Source organism: Armigeres subalbatus, unplaced genomic scaffold, assembly GCF_024139115.2.
Source record: "Armigeres subalbatus isolate Guangzhou_Male unplaced genomic scaffold, GZ_Asu_2 Contig1232, whole genome shotgun sequence".
In the NCBI taxonomy this organism is placed as follows: Eukaryota; Metazoa; Arthropoda; class Insecta; order Diptera; family Culicidae; genus Armigeres; species Armigeres subalbatus.
The window spans coordinates 31,968-48,399 of record NW_026941993.1 but is presented as its reverse complement, the minus strand read 5'-3'; the positions used below and the strand labels follow the sequence as shown (position 1 = coordinate 48,399).

The 16,432-nt window shown below is 40.0% G+C and overlaps 1 protein-coding gene across 1 annotated transcript in view; it reads right to left on the bottom strand.

Moving 5' to 3' along the window:
- The window catches only part of LOC134202462 (uncharacterized protein CG43867-like), a 99,355-nt gene extending 88,381 nt beyond the window's left edge, over positions 1-10,974 (bottom strand). Inside the window, 1 exon segment of the mRNA XM_062677446.1 lies at positions 10,605-10,974. The gene's annotated coding sequence lies outside the window, so the exon portion shown is untranslated.
- Positions 10,975-16,432: the final 5,458 nt, after the last annotated feature.

Genomic DNA, 16,432 nt, shown 5'->3' with positions numbered 1-16,432 from the left:
CTGTGTGTGTGCGCGCGCAAAATAATCTCACTCATTTTTCAGGCACTTATCATTAACCGATTTGCTCGCAACAAGTTTCATTCGACGTAGAATCTTGTCTCATTGTTTCGTATTGAAAATTGGCCCGACCGGACTATGGAATTCGGAATTATGGCCAAAATATATTTATGTATAAGAAAAATTCTCACTCACGTTTTAGGCACTTACTCTTAGCTGATTTACTCGCAACAAGTTTCATTCGACGTAGAATCTTGCCCAATTGTTTCGTATTGAAAATTGGCCCAATCGGACTATGGGTTTCGAAGTTATGGCTAAAATTATGTTTTTTACGTAAGACACACGTACAGAATTCTCACTCATTTATCAGGCACTTATCTTTAACGGATTTTCTCGCAACAAGTTGCATTCGACGTGCGAATCTTATCCCATTGTTTCGTATTTAAAATTGACGGAATCGGACTATGGAGTTATGGCCATTTTAGTCACATATGTATCCTCAGCCGATTTGATCGCAAGAAGTTGCATTCGATGCAGAATCCGGTCCCATTGTTTCCTGTTGAAAATTGGCCGGATCGGACTAGAGGCCTGAATAAGAGAAACGTGGATAGGTATGTGCCGCCAATCGAACCGTCAAAAAACAGCAGCCAATCAAGCAGGAGACCTGTCAAGCAGCCAAAATGTTTGCTTAAATACTGAAAACGGCCAAATTCGATTCAGTGCCATTTTTCAATAAACAAAACTGAATGTATTTTACATTAGTTTTCAATAATATATGCAAGTTATAAATAGATTATGAAATGAAATTCCATTGTTTATAGGATTCTATTGTTATGTGATGTGGACACATAAAATAGGGGATTGTAAGATATTATCTACATAAATCATTTCTTCCTTTTCATGTGTTATCCTTTGATGAAGAAGATTGAATACAGTGTTGGCAGAGTCATATTTTCTATCCGCGTTTCTCTTATTCAGGCCTCTAGATCGGACTATAGGCTCAGAAGTTATGGTCAAAATACTTTTTTCACCAAAAGTGTAGAAATTACTCACTGAAAGAAACGAGAAAGGCACCATCACCGCTAGGTGGATTAATTTTTTTTTTAATTTTACATTAAGCTCAACACAATAATCCTCAAAAGCTCCAGGAATTCCTCCAGTAGTTCTTCCAGGAATTCCTCCATATGCTCCTCTAAAGGAATATCTTCAGATTTTTTTTTCCAAGAACTTCTTCACAAATTCTTCCAAGAATCTCTCCGGCAATTCCCAAGGAAACTTCTAAATAATTTCATCAAGAATTCGCCCAGAAAACCTTACAGGATTCTTCCGGATAATTTCCTTGAGAACTCCTCCGAAATATCATAAGGAAATTACTTCGGAAATTCACCCCTCTTTTCTTCAGATACTTCTTAAGAAATTCTCCAAAAAGTCTCTCAAAAATATCTACAAGAAACTCTATCAAGGAATCTTCCAGAAATATCTCTTTGTGTTCCCCTGGAAATTTCTCTACAAAATTCCTCAAGGAACTGCTCCGGGAAACTCCCTTTTCATGAAGAATTCACCAAGGAATTTTTGTAATTTTTTTGTGTGTGTATCCGACAGACGCTAGATAAATCTAGACTTACAGGAAAAATGCCATCGGCGTGGTAAAAAAAAATATACGGCGGCGTGGTCAATTTTCATATGGTGTTGCGTCGATTCATTTTTGATGGCGACGGCGGCGCACAGGTCTATCTTATTCGGCCAAATGTCCAATTCGGCCAAATGTCCTATTCGGTAAAATGACCCTTTCAGCCAAATGACCCTTTTGGCCTAATGATCTTTTCGACCAAATGATCTTTCAAATGACCCATTCGGTCAAATGACCCTTTCTGCCAAATGGCCCTTTTGGCCAAATGATTATCTCGGCTAAATGACTCTTTCGGACAAATTACTCTTTCAGTCTAATGGTCTGTTCGGCCGAATGGTATATTCGACAAACAACTTTCAGCCTAGTGGGCTTCGGCCAAATGACCGTGAACCAATGGAAAGGTGAACCCATGGAAAGGAATTAACTGAAGGATATCGAAGATGCCAAGGCAACAACGAAAGCGGAAAAGGAAAGAAGTCAAACCAGCTACGTTACTGGCAGACACGCAAAGCCAGGTTTCAATTTTGGATGCTGTTTTTTCTTATCGTAAAAATAGTCTTTAAAAATAGAACAGGAAAATCCAGATTTTTTTTGTCTTTCGTGAGTATTTTTTTGTCTTTCGAAGTATAACTCAATCCTAAGTATTTGGCAAACTGCAATGCTACATAAATAATTCGTCATAACAAACTGTTTTTTTTTTCAAAAGGCCTTTAAATTACCCTCTCGAGTAGTACAATACCAACCAAGTTAGGTAAGAATGTGCGATAGCATTCTCATGAACCAAAACGCAATTTCTTCTGCGCAGTTTTTTACTATATCATGTTTTGAACCAAATTCATTCAAAATGTTAAATAGCTTCTACTATGGGGGAGTGTACCAGTTTTGCCTACAAAGTTTTTAAATGCAATTTTGAATTCATGTATAACATTTGACCGAAAAAAGATTAAAATTCAATATTATGTAACCGTTATAGTTTTTACGCTTTTGAAGAAGTATCATACCTCCATTGATAAGCACCTTGGTGGTATGGAGCCGCGCTGATAACAGCTCACGCGTCGCACAGAAGCGTGACCAAAACCGGCACAAACCGGAAACATGGATAAATTATCCAGTTCAAATTAGCATTTACACATAAGAACGTTTTTACGCGGTTTGTATTTCCCTCATTCATTATGGGCTCTGATTTGGTTTTGGTTTGGTAATGAGTTAATCCCACGATAAAAAATCTAATTGTTATTAAACTTTAAACATTACATATTGGTAAACATTTTAAACAGAAATGTAACATCGCATTGATTAGCCTGCTTATTAGGACTACGACTTTCTTATTTTGTGGAAGTCTGATACTTGTATTTTGAAATTCCTTGGAATGGTTCAGAGAAATTGACAAAATTGTTAACAGTTGAAAATGATATACAATTCTGAAACATGATCATGTCAAACTGTTTCTCGTTGATTACATATTGCCTGTTAGTTTTTAATAAAAACAGTAATTTTAACGTAGGGATTTTAAAGTTTTAGTAATCTAACATGGTTATGGTTGCTATCAGCTGCACTAAATAAAGCTTAGTTATGTTTTATTACCGTCATCATGTGCTGACCAAAGTCAACATTTGACCAAGTATGAAGCGGATGCAGAATGCATTGAGATAAAAACTCAAGCCGTATAAAAGAAGGACAACGGCCGTATCGTGATAGTCAGTTCCCATCGGAAGTTTAGCATACATGACAGTTTCAGAATGAAGACCAGCACCGTTTGGTGCACCGCCCTGCTTCTATTGGCAATGGTTTCCTATGGATTCCGATATCACTGTGGAAGCTGCCCCTGGTGAACCAGACTCGTTGGAATTGGTACTTGCTATCGAGGGTCCTTTTATAGTTACGCAGCTTTTGTAATCATAGTACTACTACTCATGTTTGTACTCACTACTCATGTTTGAGAAAAATTATTCGTATATCATCATAAATTCTATGTAAGAATCACAAATTTAACACCAACCATAAATAATTTGAATATTTCGTTTGTTTTTGTGATAAGGTTTACGACATGCATCTCTGGAAGGAGGTATATTCGGTCTCTTGGTAACAACGAACATCAGACTAACGTTCTTTCCTACTCCTATAATACACCTTGTATGCATATTGCACATATTTAATACCATAAGGAAGCGGCTGACGCCGTCTTTGGTTCTTCATAGATTAGAACTTTCGCATTGTCCACATTGATTCTGGAAAGTGATTGCAATTCGATTGCTTTGTCAATCACAAAGTAGCGTGGACATTGATCGTTAGTGTGGAGCTGCTCTACATTTGACATTTGAACCGCAAATCAACTTCATAACTTTCCTCTTTTTATGCTGGTGTTCACAGTTTTGTCTCGAGAACCGAAATAGCATTTTCGTACAGCACATTTTACCTTAATCTAAAATTCATTTTCATGCAAATATTCCAACCGGTTGGCATTGAATTTCAAACATTACAGACTGTAACACCGGAGTCAGCTTGCATCAGTGCTAAATTTCGTCCTCACAACGCGTAACCACGCGAGGTATGTTTCCCATATTTACATAAATCCCCCCCTCGCTAATTCGATGTTAATCGGTGACCATAAACTTGGTAACATTATCCTTTATTCCATTTCTGTCTCTCTATCGCTATGTTTGTAACCCTTGTGTGTGTGAACATATTCGCCCCGTGTAGGACACTTTTTGCCCTTTTCGGGTCTTTGTCGTTCACAGTTGCTGCATATTTGAGTGACTGACAACTGACAAACCGAACTGTGCAGTGACGCTAAAGTAAACCATAAATATGATTCGCACACTGCGTGACATTGCGTCTGTTTCACATAATAATCGTTTGCTTAAAAGTTTCGTTCGTTCTCACTCCGTCTGCGGGTTTCATTCTCACTCACTGACATGGTTGGTTCTTCGTCAGTTCGTTGGCATGCATGTCGCTACCGCCATCATCAGTTTTAATGAATTTGAATATCGCTGGGATCCACCACGTTGTTTCCCCCTTCGTCGCTGAGTTCACGCAGCGGACTATCAGGTTCAGCTGATTTCATATTTTTTGGACGATCACAGGAAATGCAATTTGATACACTTCGGCAACAGACGACGAATACAAACACACACACGTCGTCGCATGTGGACACACGACACGCACTTCCCTCCCGGAACGGTGTGGAAGGGCAGCATAATAAAATTGTTTTAAAAAAATAGGGGAATGACACTCACTCAGTGATCGGGACGGCGAAGAATGGAACCAGCCAGCCGGATTTTTGTCGAGACCGTTTTGATTTATGCGTTGAAATTTTTCTAGTTTGAATATATAAAAGGCATTCATTACTATTATATTGTATTTTTTACAAAATAGCAAAACGGCTTTCTCATCCTTTAATATATTTTGACTAACCATCACATAGTGATTGACCATTTAGTCAAAACAACGAATCGAATCCATTCAATTTAAAAAAAATTATTTCCTGGTTTTAGATTTTTGTCCAAAAAATTAATTTCGAGTTGAAAATGTGCCGAATTACAGTCGACTCTCCACATCTCGATGTTCTATATCTCGATATCTCTCCCTATGTCGATGATTTCCTCAGTCCCTTCGATCTACATATATTTGGGCTTTCTACATCTAGATAACCTCCCTATCTCGATATCTTCCTATATCTGTGTTCTGGTCATATTTCATTCAGGATTCACTCTCCCTATGTAGATATATTCAAATTTCTAAGCTACTAGACCATCTTTGGGCAATAACAAACACATCAGCAGTATGAGATGACATTTGGCTCGTAGTCACTGTTCATAGCAACCAACTTTTTTCGATCTAGTACTTATTTCAATACTTCTACCATTCTCGATCTCTCCTTATCTCGATGGTCCCTTCAATATCGAGAAGTGGAAAGGCGACTGTATGTAACACTTCTGTTTTGCCGCTTAGGTGTTTGTTAGGTGCTGTACCATTGGTAACCGGCGAATCTGACGATTACGCATTGCTTTGTATATTCTGTTCAGGTCGAGGTATGGGATGACTCTCCGTATTACAGTTGGGGGTTATACGGAAAATGGAAAGGCTCTCAACATAAGCAAATGCAAAGCTATATCGTTTTCTTGCCGAAATACACGGATCGAAAATGGGTATACGATATGTTCCACTCAATTAGAACGTGTAGATTTGATCCGCGATTTGGGGGTGACCATTGATACCAAGCTTCGTTTTAATGAGCACATCAGCATGACTACCGCGAAAGCATTTGCTGCATTGGGTTTCATTCGTCGAAATACAAAGGACTTCACGGACATCTATGCACTCAAAGCACTATACTGTTCAACGGTGCGAAGTATCTTGGAGTATGCAGTATGTGTGTGGTCCCCATACCACGTGACACAATCTATCAGGATTGAAAAGGTTCAACGATGTTTCATCAGATACGCCCTCCGTCGGCTTCCCTGGAATGATCCTGTAAACCTCCCGGACTATTCCAGCCGCTGCAAACTTATAGGCCTGGAGACACTTGCGCTTCGTTGGACTAATCTGCAAAGGCTGTTTTTTTTGATATTTTAAAAAATGTCGTGCAGTGTCCATATTTATTGCAAAACGTTACGTTTCACGCTCCTTCTCGGCATCTGCGTGAACGCAATCTTATTATGATTCAGCGTCACAGGACGTCATATGGTTTTAACAACCCTCTGGAAAACTGTGTCTAAACTAGTTTTTAAGAATAGAATAAGAAATATTAGATAAGAAGCAGTCTGAGGAGTTTTATAATTCAAGACGAAGAAATAAATAAATAAATAAATAAATATACGTTTTTCAACGGCAGAAATATCAGGGTTTGTGAACTGTTTCTCTGAAGTTTGGGTTAACGGATTGCGTGACTAGTTTTCGAAGATCCTTAATTCCCTGATGTTCCGTAATTTTGCTTGGATAATTTTAATTTGAGGACAGCCAATGCGAATTGTGAAAAATGTCGATGGTCTTATTTTTCTCTCTAAGCTGGTAGATTTTCCTATCGATCCGGTTGTTCATATGGTCGAGTAGCTTAAATTTACCTTCTTGGGCAACTTTTTTTTTGTTAATCATTTGTTTATTAAGGCTCAGACGTTTCTTAAAACTTTACGGAGCCGAATACAATTAAAATAAAATTATTTTTTAATCTTGTGTGAACTCTTCCTTGGCGGAGCACACTCGGTGCTGACGAAGCGAATTGAGCTCGACGCTGGCTTGCCTCTAGCTTCCGTGTCTTTTGCTGCATAACTACATTGAAGTCGTTGACCAGCTGCAACCAGTTGGGAATTCCGAATGTCCTGTCCTGTATTCGTCATCGGTTTCCACAAATTCTGACTTTTTTCAGGTGCGATGCTTATTCTGTATGCCGTTTCTCGAATTTTCCTCGTACGGCAAATGTTTTGACGATGTCCTGTCATTTGGCATAAGAAGCACGTGTTCTTTAAACCGTCGTGAAAAACTTTTACGCTTCGGAAGTTCACTTCGATCTCCATTTCCATGTACACGCCTCACGGAAACTTTTCGCGAATCGTACGATGCACTTTTCCGTACTGGTTGAGAACCGCTGAAAGTGCGTTGTCTGATACTTCCGGTGGTGATAGATCAAACACTCGAAGGTAACGAATATTACCTCCAGCTACCATCATACACACCTCCACAGTTTTACTACTAATGTATTTGAATTTCCGAGGCTCTAACATCATATCCTCCGAGATAAACTTGATACAAATGCTTCGCTTTTCTGTCAGCTTGTAAATAGCTTCCAAATGCGACACATCACATTACGAACTCAGCAATCTCTACCCACGAGGGTCGAGGTGAATCGATCGATCGAGAAAAGGAATTCGACCGTATTAATAAACACTTTACTCATGACGATCCGTTTGCTTGAGCAACTTTGGCGAAGGCTTTAAGACCGTTCCTGGCCTCGTAGACACGTTTTTGGCTTAACGGGTCTACACTCATCCGTTGAATGTCGTTCTCGGTTCTGTAGGGCGAACAGGATCATTCGGAGATGCTTGCCGGCTTGACATTTGTAAGGGTGCCCTGCAATTTAAATGTTGCATGTGCCGTATTCGACAGCGAATGAACCCAAAGTCAACGTGAAACCGTAATTATGGTTTCCCAGTTCAACCCGTACTTCGTTGATATTCCTCTAACCTATTATTGTTTTTCAGTTTTTCCAGAGGTTTCTCTAGGAATTCCTCCGGCAGTTGCTCCAGCAATTCCTCTGCAAGTTCCAGGAATTCCTTCATAAGTTCTTCTATAGATTCCTTCGGAAGTTCCTCCGGAAGTTCCTCCATGAATTCCTCATGAATTCCTCCATGAAGTTCCTGCAGGAATTCCTCCGGAAGTTCCTTCAGAAATTCCTCCGGAGGTTCCTTCAAAAATTCATCCGGAAGTTCCTCCAGGAATTCCTCCGGAGGTTCGTACGAGAATTCATGCGGAAGTTCCTCCGGAAGTTTCTCAAGGAATTCATCTGGAAGTTCCTCTAGGAATTCCTCTGGAAGTTCCTCCAGGAGTTCCTCCGGAAGTTCCTTCAGGAGTTCCTCCGGAAGCTCCTCCAGGAGTTCCATCGGAAGTTCCTCCAGGAATTCCCCCGGAAGCTTCTACAGTTCCTCCGGAAATTTCTCCAGTAACTCCTATGGAAGCTCCTACAGAAATTCATCCGGAAGCTCCGCCAGAAATTCCTTCAGGAATACCTCCGGAAGTTTCTCCAGGATTTCCCCCGGAAGCTTCTACAGTTTCTCCGGGAATTCCTCCAAGAATTCTTTCGGAAGCTCCTCCTGAAATTCCTTCAGGAATTCCACCGGAAGTTCCTCTAGAAATTCTTCTGGAAGTTCCTCCAGAAATTCTTCTAGAAGTTCCTCCAGCAATTCTTCCGGAAGTTCCTCCAGGAATTCCTCTGGAAGTCCCTAAAGAATTTCCTCCAGAAGTTCCTTCAGATACTCCTCCGTTCAGATTCGTAATTCCAGGAATTCCTTCTTAAGTTCTTCTCTAGAATCCTTCGGAAGTTCCTCCAGGAGTTCCTCCGGAAGTTCCTTCATGAATTCCTCCGGAAGTTTTTCCAGGAATTCCTCCGGAACCGGAAGTTCCTTCAGAAATTCCTCCGGAAGTTCCTTTAGAAATTCCTCCGGAAGTTCATCCAGAAAATCCTCTTTCATGAACTCCTCCGGAAGTTCCGTCAAAAAATCCTCTTGAAGTTCCTCCAGAAATTCTTTAGGAAGTTCCCCCGAAAATTCCTCGGGAGGTTTCTTCAGAAATTCCTCCTGAATTCCTTCTTTCGGAAGTTCCTCTCGGAATTCCTCCACAAGTGCTTCCCTGAACGCCCTAGAGTTAATGTGGGATTTCTTGAAGAAATGCTTAGAGAAATTCACGAAGAGATTTTTTTCAGTTCGTGAAAATACTTACGGATGATTTTTTGAATTCTCATGGTATTGCGAATTGTGAATTTTTCAATGAACTTCCTGAAGGAATTCTCGAATAAATTTCGGAAAGGGTTGTTGAAGAAATTCTTGGGCTGAATAGCTTAAGAAATTTTTAGATAATTTTTTAAAGTAATTAGTGGGAAGTTTAAAGTTGATTTTAAAAAGACCCATACAAAGACATTCTTCGGACGTTTTTTGAACTTTTTGGGCTAGAGCTCCTTGCTAGTTACTAGATATTTCATCATCCACTGCTGCATAATTGTATGTCTTAAAAGGACTCGAATCCTCAACCTCCTACTCTCTAGATAGGCGTGATAACGACTGAACAACAAGACCACTTAAAGGCCTAGTTTGGGGAAAAAGTGGTCTTGTTATAGTTATCATGGTTGATATTTGAGGCCCTCCAAGACACGTGCATTCTTTTTCGCAAATTTAGTATCAATTTGCATTTCGGAAACATATGCTATGCATCTGTACAGCTAAGTTATTTAACAAAAAAATATTTTTCGCATGGCCGAGTTGCCACTAATGCAAGTAATGTTGATAAGCTATTTGAAAAAATTGATGAATAACGTTCAACTGTTGAAAATTAGAATAATTGTCAAGGCTGGTGGAAATCTTCGATTCTTAAGCCGTCAGGTGTGCAATTATTCCTTGAGTACGATCATCAACATTGGCGTCAAAAGCAACAGCATTTGGATTTCATTCAAAGTTAATTACCAGAAGAGATCAATGCAGCACTTTGTTGTCTCGTAGAAAAGATGTGTAAACATATGTAAGTTCTAAATAAATAAAAAAGAATTGACAAGCAGAACGTGTATTTGTCAATCCATATGTGGTGATAGGCTTGTATAAATAATGGGATGTTCTTCTTCCATAAATGATTAAAAAATATACAATATTTATATGTATCGCTGATATACAATTGCTCATAAATTACTGTTCTATAATTTTTACACATTAAAAACATTTCCTGAGTTACTGCGATTGCGTGTTTTGCTACAAACTTGTGCTCCATGGTCCCTCTAATATCGTTTCATGGAGGTTCAACTGCATATATTTCATATCGCATGACACTTTTTCCATTGTTTCTCTCCGGTTCTTCGCTGCGCCATCAATAAACCTAATCTTTACTCCGCACACTCAACTAGAAGCCAATGGCGGTCTAGCCGGGCCTCTCCCCTCGGTAATTTAATTGAATTTTAATCAAACAGCTGCGTCGATGCACGCGCGCGTCAGCGATGTGCATTCCTTGCCATCTAAAAAGCGCTTCATCCTTCCGTTCGGTCGCGTTTTGTTCTATTCTACAGCGTCGTCATCGGCTTCTGCACGACACCGTCATTCGATTCAATTTCCTGCACCCCGCTCTTCCTCAAACGCATTTCCTCTTGGCGCGTCCGATGCACACTCTCTTATTGAAAATCAACGTCTATCACGACGAGACAAACTTCTCGATTTTCTACTTCACACCCCCCTTCCATCCCACCGCCCACTCACTGATCTCTTCGTTACCCGGAAAAGACACTCACATTTTTGTTGAATTACTGCTGGCCATTTCCATCGAATCGAGATGTGAATAAATTCTTAAGAACTCCTAAAACTCTTACGATTTTTATTCACAAATCGTAAAAATCACAACTGCTCCAATCCAATCCAATTGCACTGCATAGGGAACGATTCCCTTAACGACCCGACCGAGAACCCGAGCGAACAACTGTTAGCTATGTTTGCAGAATATTGCAGTTTTCGTCGTTTCTTCTTAACATTTGTTTACTCTTTCTTGTTTCCCTTTTCCCTTTATGTTCGGGCACCACCAACTCCCTTTTTGCTTTGTCAGTTTTTCCCCCTCTCGCACATCAACACGGGACGAAGGGACGAACTCGGGTGAAAATGGAACCGAACCGAACGGGAGCTAACCTAGAACTGAACCGAACACCGTCGACATCGGCCGTGCTGGGCGGAAAAATCGTCCGTTCGGGTTTTATGTTGTGCGTGGTCGGGTTCGGTCGGGCGGAAAGACCACTGGCACTCACTCACCGAGCGACCGACGATGCGATGATGACAGGCAAAAGGGTGCAGCACGCAAGGAAGGTTGGATGGGTTGGGCAGGCGCCGGCAGTTTTTCCTCCTTCCTTCCTTTATGTGCTCGTCGGTCGCACTACTGTAGTTGGCCTACTGCGTGAGTGGTTAGATGGTGGAAAATGTGGCTGCGAGAATCCGAGGAGTGCGATGAGTGGGACGGGAAAAGTAGTTTTCGCTAAGGACTCAAGCGACAGCAGCAGCGGTGGCAGTGGGTGTATTATGTTAATAAAAATGGAACGACTTGCATTTTATTTGTCAGGTGATGAATCATATTGTATCGTTGCATAATTTCAACAGATTTTTATGATTATGTGCTGCGAAAATTTTTCTAATTACTCTTTCAAGGGAATCAACTGAGTTTAAATTGTATTATGAATGCTTCTATATTACTAGCATTGTTTTAAATTGCAGCTTGCCACTCAGATCAAAACCCAATCACCATTGCAGCCTACACCTAACCAAATAGATGGCAAATTTTAATACAGTTCGCTATAAGAAGCTTACAGAAACTCAATTTTTTGGCATATACAATTGCGGAAGATTTTAATACAGTCAAACCTCCATGAGTCGATGTTCTATGACTCGATATCGACTCATGGAAGCAAAATATGCCATATTAAAAAATATTTTCTGGGTTACTGTGATGGTCCCTTCAAACGGCTTTCCAAAGATTTGCTATTCCTCATCTCGATACTTCCATGAGTCGATGGTCCCTTCAATATCGACTCATGGAGGTTTGACTGTACAACCCTTGTATTGGAATCTTACAATTTTGTATTATTTTTATTCAATATATGTATGAAAAGCTTACATTTATTGTATTAAATCTTTTGAAGAATTGTATATGTCAAGATTTTGTTTGAATATAGTTGTGTGATCTGGTTTTTGGATGCACGCGGTAGCTATTGGGAAAAGTGACGTATATGCTAAAATGCATCCGTGATAATACAAATGAACTTGATAATAATCAGAATACTGATTATCAACTGAACGTTACATTATTTTTAAAATTTAGATTTCTTTTCATTTCACTGTTTTATATGTTTTGTTGTAGGGTAATTGATCCGATAGTCATGGGTGTTCCTATAGTTGCGGTAGTGTAATTTTTGTCAAATATACGCAATAAACGCAGCAACCCACATTGTATATCTATTTGTTGACCTGTCATTACGTGAAAGAGATGAAAACAGTTTGGGATTTCGTAAATAATCGCCAGCAACCATCTGTAAGGGGCAAGCCACAGTAAACTCGACGAGTTATGCGACGCGACGCGACTCACGCTAAAGAATAGCAAATTGCACTGTGGCGTCGCGTCGCATCGCACGTCGCATTTACTCTGGCTTGCCCCTAATGGTCGTTATCTACACTCCACAGAAGAGATTCTACGATCTCAAAATGTACAGCATCGGTTTCGACTTGTTGCGCAGAGGCAAAATTCTAAAGGACTTTGCTCGACGTTATAGCGTTATCATTTTCAATGAAAACCTACAAAATTATATGACAGTTTAATAAATAAATATCATCTGAAGTTCTGATCTAACTTACCGGTAAGACGAATGTCATAATCTTTGACACCATTCCACAATTAAAATAAACACTCTGCACTTGATTCTACTAAACTAAACATTCTGCACTTGATTCTACTGAATAATTAAGTTGAGCATTAATAAAACCATTAGACTGATTGAAAAATCTAAAGTACGCATTTCAAATTCTTTGTGCAAGGAAATTCCGAAAACGACCCGGAAAACTTAGTTCAAAATAACTCAAATCAATCTTCAAAGGCATTTAAATTAAAAGTCGATGGCGATCGATGCCATTTCATAAAGTAATTCAAATCAAGTCAAGTCAACGAAATGAAAAATCAATGACTATCTTTTTCATAACATCCATACCAAATAATTCTGTTTAAGTACTTTATTCTCCAGCCTTATATACCATTCAATATTTTCGACAAAAGCAAAAATTTTAGATCTTTCAACAGAACTTCTCGGTTTGTTTATTTTTGCCGCAAATCGGAAATACAGTGAGCTCTCCCTAACTTGATGCTCTGTCTCTCGATATATTCCCTAACTCGATGATATTTAAAGTCCCTTGAATTTAGCATACTGCGTTCCCTCCGTAAGTCGATTACTCCCTTACTCGATATCCTCTAAGTCGAAGTAATTTTCCAATGCATTTTCACCTCGATGTTGTCAGAAACAGTTGCATGCACGATGTAGTTAGAAGTTAGAAGTGAAAAGTGAGAAGTGAGAAATAAGAAGAAAGAAGTGAGAAATGAGGAGCGAGAAGTGAAATATTAGAAGTGAGAAGTGAGAAAGTCATAGTTAGAAGTGAAAAGTGAGAAGTGAGAAGTGAGTAGTGGCAAGTGAGAAATGAGATATGAATTTTTTAGAAGTGAGATATAAGAAGTTATAAGTGAGAAGTGAAAAGTGAAAGAAGTGAGAAATAAATAGAGAGAAGTGACAAGTGTGAGATGAAAAGTGCGAAGTGAGAAGTGCAAAGTAAGAAGTGTGAATTTAGTAGTGGGAAGTGAGAAATGAGAAATGAGAAGTAAGAAGTGAGAAATTTGAAGTGCGAAGTAGAAGTGACAAAGTTAGATGTTAGAAGTGAAAAGAGACAAGTGACAAATGAGAAGTCAGAAGTGAGATATCAGGAGAAGAAAGAAGTAAAAAGTTGAAACGTTATGACCCCGGGATTTCTTGCTGTCCCGGAAGGGGACTAGCCTAGACCCCAAGCTGCTGGTCTGACCAGCGGCAGCTTCCGGGGTGGGCGCGAAAGGCCTCTCTTATCCCAGATCCCAGGGTGTGTGAGCGTGGGGAGGTTTCGAAGAGTGGAAGTCGTATAAAAATCAAATTTAATTGAACTTTACCTTCCTGGTTTATTGGACGATCGGTGCGGGCGATGGGGTACAGCGGGTTCAACAGGGGTGCAACGCGTAGGAGGGCACATGGTGGTAGGCTACAGCTGTAGCGAGATGTACGTTGCTGAGGGTGCGAAAGTGAGGATGCCAGTTGGCACGAAGGCGCTTTCACGACGGTATCACGTCGGTGACGTAGCTCGCTGCTCGTAACAGGGCGTCGGATCGCACAACGTTGACAATAGGTTGCAGGTGGTTCGATGGTGCTGATCCAATCGCTTCTCTTTTCGTCGAATACTTGGTAAGCGTCGGAGCACTATAAGGGTAGGTAACAGGCTGCCTGCCAGCAAGATGGCGGGTGCAGCGTGCCACGCGTCGATTCGATTGATGGAAATCGATCCAACTTTTTGTAATTTTGGGATGGCTGCCCCAATTCAGTTCGGAAGTCGTCTCCACCCGTTAGACGTAACCGATTAATCAGTCCAAAGAAGCGACTGGCTGGGCAATCCCCACGCGAAATATCGAACTATTATCATTTTTTTTGTGGCACCACTTGCTCGATCCACCGATGTATCACGAATCCCTCACTTTACATTTTTTATCCCTATCTCCTCCTGATCTATCGGCTTTCCAGTCTGGTTAAGGGCCAATATTTCCGCCTATGTAGCTGTAGTCGCGGTAGCTCACTTTGGTGGCTACGTTCACTTGCCACCCACACCACATCGCTTGGTTCACGCATAGTTTAATCGCCTGCCTAATTTAAATTTAAATTGAATCTAGCTTAACACTTTTTCTCTATATTTCCACTCTATATAAATAACAAGTAAATGTTACCATTCGGTATCAAAGTGAAAAATGAGAAGTGAGAAGTGATATATGTGAAGTGTGAAATGCATAGTGAGAAGAGAGTAGTGGAAAGAGGAGGTGAGAAGCGAGATGTGCGAAGAGAAAAGTAAGAATTAAAGAGTGAGAAGGGAGTAGGAACAATTGTGGATCGGGGAACGAGAAGTAAAAACGAGTTTCTCTTTCCCCCTTTTCTTTTTCACCTTCAATCTTCTTTTTTTTCTCTTCTTTCTGTCTTACATCTCTCTTCTCACTTCTCACTACTCAATATCTCGCTTTACACTTCCCCATTATCTATTTGCAAGGTTTCGGCTTTTCAGTCTATTTTCAAAACAACCGTTTAAGACCTATTCCAACTTTTCGGCAAATTTTTTGTTGCCTTCATCACATCAAAAATCATGAATGTGGTTCTAGGTCTAACGTCTTTGCAAATCACTCACATTCTACTTTGCAACTATCACTTCTCATTTCTCACTTTCCACTAGTCACATGTTACTACACACATCTCACTACTTAATACTCACTTCCTTTTCTCAGTACTCACTTCTCACTACTCTGTACTCATTTCGAACATCTCATTTCTCACTTCTCAGTTCTCGCTGTTCACCATCCACTTCAAACATCTCACTTCTCACTTCACTTAATAGGAAATCAAATTTAAACTACCACCGTCGGGGTGACAATGGGTCTAGGGGTGAGAATGGGTCAGCGCCATCACGACAGTCTGGAGGTTGGATCACAAAACCGATCAAAAAGGTCTCTTATAATTAAGAATTCTGCCCCTCAGATACATTAAATCTATTCTACAAGACATTTTATGTAGTTGAAACAGTGACCCAATCTCACCCCTTCTATTTGACCCATTATCACCCCCTGACGACGGTACTCGGATTAACGGTATTCGGCCAAACATAAATATGTTCTCTATCTCGATACCTCCCTAGCTCGATGGTCCCTTCAATATCGAGCAAGGGAGAGTTCACTGTCAAACCTTAACTAATGATATCATTTTGTCTTCCGCACGTAGCACTTAAACCACTAGACCACAATAAGATATAGATGAATAAGGGGAACCGTTTTCTACATTATCCATTTTCATTCATTTGTGCAATGGCTGGGTTAATGGTTGGGTAATGGCGTTTCAATTGTTTTTTTTTTACATATATCTATGATGCATTATCCAGCGATATGAATCGACAAACTAGAGTGTGATAAAGGTGTAGCAAAGTTATTTAAATTTAAATGAAGAACTTTAAATGTGTTTCACGAATGGTTAGTTGGAATGTCTACAATTATTGCTTTTGTTTGAAAATCTAATAATGTTTGAAAATGTTGCCATGACAGCAGTGCTTAAATTTGTTCTAAAGCAGGTATCAATGGATGCGGCGCTTTCATTTCTGGGTACCAAAGACCGTTCATAGCTTACGAAACTGGACAACAAATCAGCAGTTTCATATTGATTGTTGACTTTCGACCTTCGGCGTTGTTGCTGACTTTCGAAGAAAATGGTATTTGTCTACGTTGTGGTGACTACTCGAAGGCTTTCGACTCCATCTTCGCTGATAGTGATTC